Raw genomic sequence first — 10101 nt, 5'->3', positions numbered from 1 at the left:
TCAGAATTTTAAACGTTTCTATGAGGTCCCCTCTCACTCTTCTGAACTCCAGTGAATACAAGCCCAGTTGATCCAGTCTTTCTTGATAGGTCAGTCCCACCATCCCGGGAATCAGTCTGGTGAATCTTCGCTGCACTCCCTCAATAGCAAGAATGTCCTTCCTCAAGTTAGGAGACCAAAACTGTACACAATACTCCAGGTGTGGCCTCACCAAGGCCCTGTACAACTGTAGCAACACCTCCCTGCCCCTGTACTCAAATCCCCTCGCTATGAAGGCCAACATGCCATTTGCTTTCTTAACCGCCTGCTGTACCTGCATGCCAACCTTCAATGACTGATGTACCATGACACCCAGGTCTCGTTGCACCTTCCCTTTTCCTAATCTGTCACCATTCAGATAATAGTCTGTCTCTCTGTTTTTACCACCAAAGTGGATAACCTCACATTTATCCACATTATACTTCATCTGCCACGCATTTGCCCACTCACCTAACCTATCCAAGTCACTCTGTAGCCTCATAGCATCCTCCTCGCAGCTCACACTGCCACCCAACTTAGTGTCATCCGCAAATTTGGAGATACTACATTTAATCCCCTCGTCTAAATCATTAATGTACAATGTAAACAGCTGGGGCCCCAGCACAGAACCCTGCGGTACCCCACTAGTCACTGCCTGCCATTCTGAAAAGTACCCTCAAAAAATTCCAGAAGATTCGTCAAGCATGATTTCCCTTTCATAAATTCGTGCTGACTTGAACCGATACTGTCACTGCTTTCGAAATGGGCTGCTATTTCATCCTTAATGATTGATTCCAACATTTTACCCACTACTGATGTCAGGCTAACCGGTCTATAATTACCCGTTTTCTCTCTCCGTCCTTTTTTAAAAAGTGGTGTTACATTAGCTACCCTCCAGTCCATAGGAACTGATCCAGAATCGATAGACTGTTGGAAAATGATCACCAATGCATCCACTATTTCTAGGGCCACTTCCTTAAGTACTCTGGGATGCAGATTATCAGACCCCGGGGATTTATCGGCCTTCAATCCCATCAATTTCCCTAACACAATTTCCCGCCTAATAAGGATATCCTTCAGTTCCTCTTTCTCACTAGACCCACTGTCCCCTAGTATATTCGGAAGGTTTTTTGTGTCTTCCTTAGTGAAGACAGAACCAAAGTATTTGTTCAATTGGTCTGCCATTTCTTTGTTCCCCATTATAAATTCACTTGAATCTGACTGCAAGGGACCTACATTTGTCTTCACTAATATTTTTCTCTTCACATATTTATAGAAGCTTTTGCAGTCAGTTTTTATGTTCCCTGCAAGCTTCCTCTCGTACTCTATTTTCCCTCTCTTAATTAAACCCTTAGTCCTCCTCTGTTGAGTTCTAAATTTCTCCCAGGCCTCAGGTTTGTTACTTTTTCTAGCCAATTTATATGCCTCTTCCTTGGTTTTAACACTATCCTTAATCTCCCTTGTTAGCCACGATTGAGCCACCTTCCCCGTTTTATTTTTACTCCAGACAGGGATGTACAATTGCTAAAGTTCAGCCATGTGATCTTTAAATGTTTGCCATTGCTTATCCACCGTCAACCCTTTAAGTATCTTTTGCCAGTCTATTTTAGCCAATTCACGCCTCATACCGTCGAAGTTACCTTTCCTTAAGTTCAGGACCCTAGTTTCCGAATAAACTGTGTCACTCTCCATCTTAATAAAGAATTCTACCATGTTATAGTCACTCTTCCCCAAGGGGAACACAATATTGCTAATTAGTCCCTTCTCATTACACATCACCCAGTCTAGGATGGCCAGCTCTCTAGTTGGTTCCTCGACATATTGGTCGGGGATGCTTAAGAGGGCAGAATTTGAGGAGCGCAGACATCTTGTGGGTTGTGAAATAAGATGTAGAATAAGAAGCTCACAATGATCTGCTGAGAATAAAAACATTTTACATTTTTCACTAATTTGCTTCCCATTTTTTCCATTATTTCCTTCGATAGCTGCTCGCTCTCCAATGCCTTGCCCAGGTGGCACACTCATGGTGGGCAGGCTTATTGACAGCATTGTGGGGAGCTATAGGAAACCCAATCTTGCCATCACCTCAAGTTCACGCATGCATTCTTAGCAGAATTCATGGATTGCAATCAGGAGGTTGCTCCTCCCTGGACCAGTTGTAATACACGTCTTATCCAACGTGCACAGAAACCTGACTCCAACTAATGCGAGTGAACCAGATGATGTTACTGTGCACAAGTGGTCTTTCAAGTCAGGTTTCACTGTGTAGGAATTAGCCCTCTATTATTAGTGCACTGTGGAGAATTGTTCCATGTTAACCGCTCATAAGGGAGTTTTTAAAGAAACCAAATTTATACATTTTAAAATAAGATGTATTATTTGTTAAACAGATCATATTGATTCCAGGATCTGCTTGACAAATAATATATGTGTTCCTGAATTTCCATCTCACTGTCCCTCATTGGCTGTAAAGCGCTTTGAGATGTCCGGTGGTTGTGAAATGCGCTATATAAATGCAAGTCTTTCTTACTTTCTATTGTGTTCCTAACACAGATGAGGCTGCACACAGGAAGGTTAAAGTAACAGTGACCTCAGTCTTTATTAAGACACTCCAGAGTGAGGAACAGGCCATGGGGCCGGCTTATATACAGTGCTCTCAAGGGATGCTGGGATCCCTTGGGACTTCAGGGGATGTGCTCCCTGGTGGCGGAACTTGGGAGTGCATGCTTTACAGATACACAACATCACTCCCCCCCCAAAGTCAAAGTGAAAACTATTTACAAGGTGAGGCGGTCGGGAGCCTTTCTTTCCCTGGTGGACTGCCTCGGTACAAATGTCTGTTCTGGTGTATTGGCTGTGCCCTCGCTGGGCTGGCGTGTTGTTGGCCCTGCAGGGCTGCTGGGTGAGCCTGGCCTTGCTGGGCTGTTGTGCGTGATAGGTTCGATTTCCTGATCCGGAGTGGTGTCGTTGATCCTTTGGGTGTGTGTTGTGGGCTCGAAAAAGGTAGTGTCTGCTGTGGGTTGTGCAGGGCAGTCTGTGAACCGCAGCCTTTTTGGTCCAGGTGCTTTCTGCAGATTTGTCCATTGTCTAGTTGACTACAAACACCCTACTCCCTTCTTTAGCTATCACCGTGCCCGCGATCCACTTGGGACCATGTCCATAGTTTAGCACATACACAGGGTCATTCAGATCAATTTCCTGTGACACAGTGGCGTGACCATCGTTTATATTTTGTTGCTGCCGCCTGCTCTCTACCTGATTATGCAGGTTGGGGTGATCCAGCGAGAGTCTGGTTTTAAGTGTCCTTTTCATGAGTAGCTCAGCCGGGGGCACCCCTGTGAGCGAGTGGGGTCTTGTGCGATAGCTGAGCAGTACTCGGGACAGGCGGGTTTGGAGTGAGCCTTCTGTGACTCGAATAAGGCTCTGTTTAATTGTTTGTACTGCCTGCTCTGCCTACCCATTGGAGGCTGGTTTAAACGGGGCCGAGGTGACATGTTTGATCCCATTGCGGATCATGAATTCTTTAAATTCGGCACTGGTGAAACATGGCCCGTTGTCACTGACCAGTATGTCAGGCAGGCCGTGGGTGGCAAACATGGCCCTCAGGCTTTCAATGGTGGCGGTGGTGGTGCTTCCCGACATTATTTCACATTCAATCCATTTTGAAAAAGCATCCACCACCATGTTCTGTGGCCCGGGTGCATTCCACCACCACCAGGAACATTTTACTGAGAAACGGGCCTGCATAGTCGACATGGATCCTCGATTATGGTCTGGAGGGCCAGGACCACAAACTTAGTGGTGCTTCTCTAGGCGCGTTGCTCAACTCAGCACACATGCTGCATTGCCGTACACAGGACTCTAAGTCAGAGTCGATACCGGGCCACCATACGTGGGATCTGGCTATCGCTTTCATCATTACTATACCCGGGTGTGTGCTGTGGAGATCCGAGATGAACGTCTCCCTGCCCTTTTTGAGTAGCACTACGCGGTTACCCCACAACAGGCAGTCTGCCTGAATGGACAGCTCGTCCTTTCACTGCTAGAACGGCTTGATTAGCTCTTGCATTTCAATGGAGATGTTGACCCAGCTCCCATGCAGCACACAGTTTTTTACTAGGGACAGCAGAGGATCTTGGCTGGTCCAAGTCCTAATCTGGCAGGTCGTGATAGGTGATTTATCATTTTCAAACGCTTCCATGACCATCAACAAGTCTGCGGGCTGTGCCACCATCAACAAGTTTGCAGGCTGTGCCAGTTCCAACCCCGTGGTGGGCAATGGTAGCCGACTGAGAGCATCTGCACAGTTCTCAGTGCCTGGCCTATGTCGGATGGCATAGTTATATGCTGATAGCGCGAGTGCCCACCTTTGTATGCGGGCTGAGGCATTAGTATTTATCCCCTTGTTTTCAGTGAACAGGGATATGAGGGGCTTTTGGTCGGTTTCCAGCTCAAATTTGAGGCCAAACAGGTACTGATGCATTTTCTTTACCCCGAACACACACGCTAATGTCTCTTTCTCAATTATGCTGTACGCCCTCTCGGCCTTAGACAAGCTCCTGGAGGCATAGGCGACAGGTTGCAACTTCCCCGCAACGTTAGCTTGTTGTAATACACACCCGACTCCATTCGACGACGCATCACATGCTAGCACAAGTCTTTTACACGGGTTATACAATACAAGCAGCTTGTTGGAGCATAAAATGTTTCTGGCTTTCTCAAAAGCAATTACTTGTTTTTTTCCCCATACCCAGTTCTCATCTTTATGCAATAACACATGTAGGGGCTCTAAGAGGGTGCTTAACCCCGGAAGGAAGTTACCAAAATAGTTGAGGAGTCCCAGGAACGACCGCAGCTCTGTGACATTCTGTGGCCTGGGTGCATTCCTGATAGCCTCTGTCTTGGTGTCTGTGGGCCGAATGCCATCCGCCGCGATCTTTCTCCCCAAAAACTTCATTTCTGTTGCCATGAAGACGCATTTCGACTTCTTCAGCCACAGCCCTACGCGATCCAGTCGCTTGACGGTGTCCCGACCCGTGACCAATATGTCGTCCTGAAAAACCACCGTGCATGATACCGACTTGAGAAGGCTCTCCATGTTTCTCTGGAAGATCGCTGCAGCTGACTGAATTCCAAACGGGCATCTGTTGTAGATGAACAGTCCCTTGTGCATGTTGATGCAGGTGAGGCCCTTCGAAGACTCCTCCAGCTCCTGCGTCATGTAGGCTGAAGTCAGGTCGAGCTTGGTGAACGTCTTGCCTCCTGCCAGCGTCGCAAATAGGTCGTCTGCCTTAGGTAGCTGGTATTGGTCCTGTAGCGAGAAACGATTAATACTTACTTTGTAATCGCCGCAAATCCTGACTGTGCCATCACTTTTGAGTACTGGAATAATCGGCTGGCCCACTCGCTGAATTCCACTGGGGAGATGATGCCCTCGCGTTGCAGCCTGTTCAGCTCGATTTCCACTCTCTCCCTCATCATGTGAGGTACCTTGTGGTGAATGGGTCATGCCTGTGGGACCAAGTGGATCCGCACCTTCGCCCCGGAAAAGTTTCTAATGCCTGGCTCAAAAAGGGAAGGAAATTTGTTAAGAACCTGAGTACATGAGGCCTCATCGACATGTGATAGCGCTCGGATGTCATCCCAGTTCCAACGGATTTTGCCCAGCCAGCTCCTTCCAAGCAGTGTAGGGCCATCGCCCGGGACAATCCAGATTGGCAGTTCGTGCACCATGCCCTCGTAGGTGACCTTGACCATGGCGCTGCCCAGGACAGTGATAAGCTCTTTGGTGTACATTCTCAGTTTCGTGTGGATGGGGCTCAGGGCTGGTCTGAGCGCCTTGTTGCACCACAGTCTCTCAAACATGTTTTTACTCATGATGGATTGGCTAGCGCCAGTGTCCAGTTCCATGGCTACGGGTAAGCCATTCAATTTTACATTTAGCATTATAGAAACATAGAAACATAGATGGACATTTTGTCGAAAATGTGTGCACCCCATGTACTTCAACATCTGTCTCCTCTCTCTGAGGTTTGAAATTGCTTTGATCCACCATGGACCGATCTTTCTCTGCCACGTGGTGGTTAGCAGGTTTTGCAGAGCTTGCAGCTCGTCTACAAGCTCGTTGGAGGTGCCCCAATGTTCCACAACTCTTGCAAACATACCCTTTGAAGCGGCATGAATAGGCTGAATGGAAGCCTCCACAACGCCAACAAGGTGTGAATTGCCTTGCATTCATCCTTTGTTGTGGACTCTGAGTCATCTGGGTCACCTGAGGCCTGCTGGCAGTTGCAGACTCGTGGTTTCTGCCCTGTACATTTCTGCTCGCAAACACAGTTCCAGTTAATTTATGAACATTGCCAACACTTGTGTGCTGAGAGATTTGTTTGGTGTTATCACTGGTGGACATAAATGCCCGTGCTATCGCAATGGCCTTACTGAGGGTCGGTGTCTCTACAGTCAAAAGTTTTCGTAGGATGGTCTCGTGGCCAATGCCCAGTACAAAAAAGTCTCTGAGCATTTGCTCCAGGTAGCCATCAAACTCACATTGTCCCGCAAGTCGCCTTAGCTCAGCGACGTAGCTCACCACTTCCTGACCTTCAGATCGCTGGCACGTGTAGAACCGATACCTCGCCATCAGCACGCTCTCCCTCGGGTTAAGATGCTCCCGAACCAGTTTACACAGCTCCTCACACGACTTATCTGTGGGTTTCACCGGAGCCAGAAGATTCTTCATGAGACTGTAGGTCGGTGCCCCGCAGACCGTGAGGAGGACCACTCTCCTTTTTGCAGTGCTTCCTTCTCCGTCTAGCTCGTTGGCTACAAAGTACTGGTCTAGCCGTTTGACATAGGCTTCCCAGTCCTCACCCTCCGAGAACTTCTCCAGGATGCCCACAGTTTGCTGCATCTTTGCGTTGGATTCGTATACTCGTAGCCAGTTATTGTGTTCCTAACACAGATGAGACTGCACCCAGGGAGGTTAAAGTAACAGTGACCTCAGTCTTTATTAAAAAACTCCAGAGTGAGGAACAGACCTTAGAGGCCGGCTTATGTACAGTGCTCCCAAGGGATGCTGGGATCCCTTGGGACTTTAGGGGATGCGCTCCCTGGTGGCGGAACTTGGGAGTGCATGCTTTACAGATACGCAACACTTTCCTTCCTTTCTTCCTTTTTCATCAAAAACCTGTTGCTAGATTGTGCAGTGTTGCAGACATTGCTGCTGGTTGTGAGTGCTCCTCATCTCCCTACAGCTGTTCCTTGGATCAGTTCCCTCATCCGCACTGATCCTGTGGATTTACCCTTCACCTTCCTCTGGTTGATATTACTGCTGATATACTGGGTCCACTGGTAAGCACTGTAATTCCTGAACTCACCATCACCTCTGTTGGACCTTCTACTGGCTCACCATAGAATTATATAAATTTACAGCCCATCTTTTCTATACCAGCCGCAAAAGAGCTATTCAGCTTAATCCCATTTTCCATCTCTTAGTCCGTAGCCCTGTAAGTTACGGCACTTCAAGTGCATATCCAAGTACTTTTTAAATGTGATGAGGGTTACTGCCTCTACCACCCTTTCAGGCAGTGAGTTCCAGACCCCCACCACCCTCTGAGTGAAAAATGTTCTCCTCAACATCCCTGTAATCCCCCTACCAATTACTTTAAATCTACGCCCCCTGGTTATTGACCTCTCTGCTAAGAGGATTAGGCCATACAGTTCTGGTCACCACAGTACAGGAAAGATGTGATTGCACTAGAGAGGTTCATAGTTAACTATCCAGTTCTTCTGCCCTTTGATTCCATTGAACAAAGTATGCAAATGGCAGCTTTAATTTAATACTACCAATTGTAAAGTACTGTATAGGCCAACAAATGGTATGTTGGCCTTCATAGCTAGGGGATTTGAGTATAGGAGCAGGGAAGTCTTACTGCAGTTGTACAGGGCCTTGGTGAGGCCTCACCCGGAATATTGTGTTCAATTTTTGTCTCCTAATCTGAGGAAGGACGTTCTTGCTATTGAGGGAGTGCAGCGAAGGTTCTCCAGACTGATTCCCGGAACGGCAGGACTGACATACGAGGAGAGACTGGATCAACTGGGCCTTTATACATTGGAGTTTAGAAGGATGAGAGGGGATCTCATAGAAACTTATAAGATTCTGACAGGACGGGACAGGTTAGATGCGGGTAGAATGTTCCCGATGTTGGGAAGTCCAGAACCAGGGGACACAGTCTTAGGATAAGGGGTAGGTCATTTAGGACTGAGATGAGGAGAAACTTCTTCACTCAGAGAGTTGCTAACCTGTGGAATTCCCTGCCGCAGAGAGTTTTTGATGCCAGTTCATTGGATATATTCAAGAGGGAGTTAGATAAGGCCCTTATGGCTAAGGGGATCAAGGGGTATGGAGAGAAAGTAGGAAAGGGGTATGAATGATCAGCCATGATCTTATTGAATGGTGGTGCCGGCTCGAAGTGCCGAATAGCCTATACCTGCACCTATTTTCTATGTTTCTATGTTTCTATGAAGAATAATGGGCAGCACGCATACACCATGAAAGGGTGGTAGAGGCAGTAACCCTCATCACATTTAAAAAGTATTTGGATGGTGTTGAAATAGTTAAGGATCGAGTTGACCCAGTAATCTTCTTCGACTCAATTCTGGGTGGTTGAACTAAGATGGGTTGAAAGGCTTTCCTCATCTGTAATTATTTTCTGTTTAAGACGTTTGAAACTGACACTCAAAATGAGAGAAGCTAACATATCAGAGCGTTCAGGTCCCAGACTGAGGTTCTATAATTCCTATGAGTTCTTCCTCTATAATACAAATTACAGATTGAGCGAGTGCAACAAAAGTTCACCAGACTGATTCCTGGTGTAATGTATTTGCATCATGGGTTCTTTGATTAAGAATTCATAGCAACACATTGCTATTAAGAACTAGTTAGTTTATTAACAAAGGTTTAACAATCACACTAGGCTCACAACTGCATACCTCATCGTGAATAACTAGACCCAACTGACTGCGGTTTTATTGACTCACGTGACTGACTAAGCCACTCACAATGCAACAGCTCTATAAACCTGTGAGCATCCTCACATGTGCATACATTACACCTGCATGCGGATTGCTCTATGAGGAGAGACTGAGTAGACTAGGCCCATATTCTCTAGAGTTTAGAAGAATGAGAAGTGATCTCTTTGAACCATTCAAACTTCTTACAGGTCTTGACAGGGTAGATGCAAGGAGGATGTTTCCCCTGGCTGAGGAGTCTAGAACCAGGGGTCACAATCTCAGAATAAGGGGTCGGTCATTTAGGACTGAGATGAGGAGAAATTTCTTCAGTGAGAGGGTTGTGAATCTTTGGAATTCTCTAACTCAGAGGGCTGTGGAGGCTCAGTCATTGAGTATATTCAAGACAGAGATCGATAGATTTTTGGATATTAAGGGAATCAAGGGATATGGGGATAGTGCGGGCAAGTGGAGTTGAGGTAGATCAGCCATGATCTCATTGAATGGCGGAGCAGGCTCGAGGGGCCAAATGGCCTACTCCTGCTCCTATTTCTTATGTTCTTATATGCTGAAATATCACTGTAATTAGAGGTCATTGGCAGTTTTTCTTAGCCTATTTTTTAAATGCTTTTAGCCAATTTGGGCTGGTCCACAATTTTACAACTGATGCGATTAAAATAGACCTTGTCTATAGTGAGATATATATGTCTTGTTAAAGTTTTAAATTTGTTGTGATCCTAAAATGGACTCCAAGCATTTTACTGAAAAAAACTGTGAAGGCTGCTTTGGAGTGATTCATCTGTTTCAGAATCCTGGAATTCTTTGATTAAGTATTTAAATGAAAATGATATGATTGGCTCTTGGATGAGAGTGCGGTTTGCAATCGGTGTGCCAATACCTTCAGCAGTGGGTGGGTGTTCCAGTATCTGTGAAGTAACTTGTAGGCTTAGATGCCCTTTATTACTATAATTTCCAAACAAATGGAGATCCATTGTAATGTGGTTTAGGATTTACAGTGAATTGGGTAATGTATTGTTATAGGGAAAGTACCGTTGTTGCTTTGATGTCCACTATGCC

The sequence above is a fragment of the Pristiophorus japonicus genome, chromosome 22, assembly GCF_044704955.1.
Source record: "Pristiophorus japonicus isolate sPriJap1 chromosome 22, sPriJap1.hap1, whole genome shotgun sequence".
NCBI classification, from domain to species: Eukaryota; Metazoa; Chordata; class Chondrichthyes; family Pristiophoridae; genus Pristiophorus; species Pristiophorus japonicus.
The sequence above is the reverse complement of the archived record's forward strand: the minus strand, read 5'-3'. Positions refer to the sequence as shown.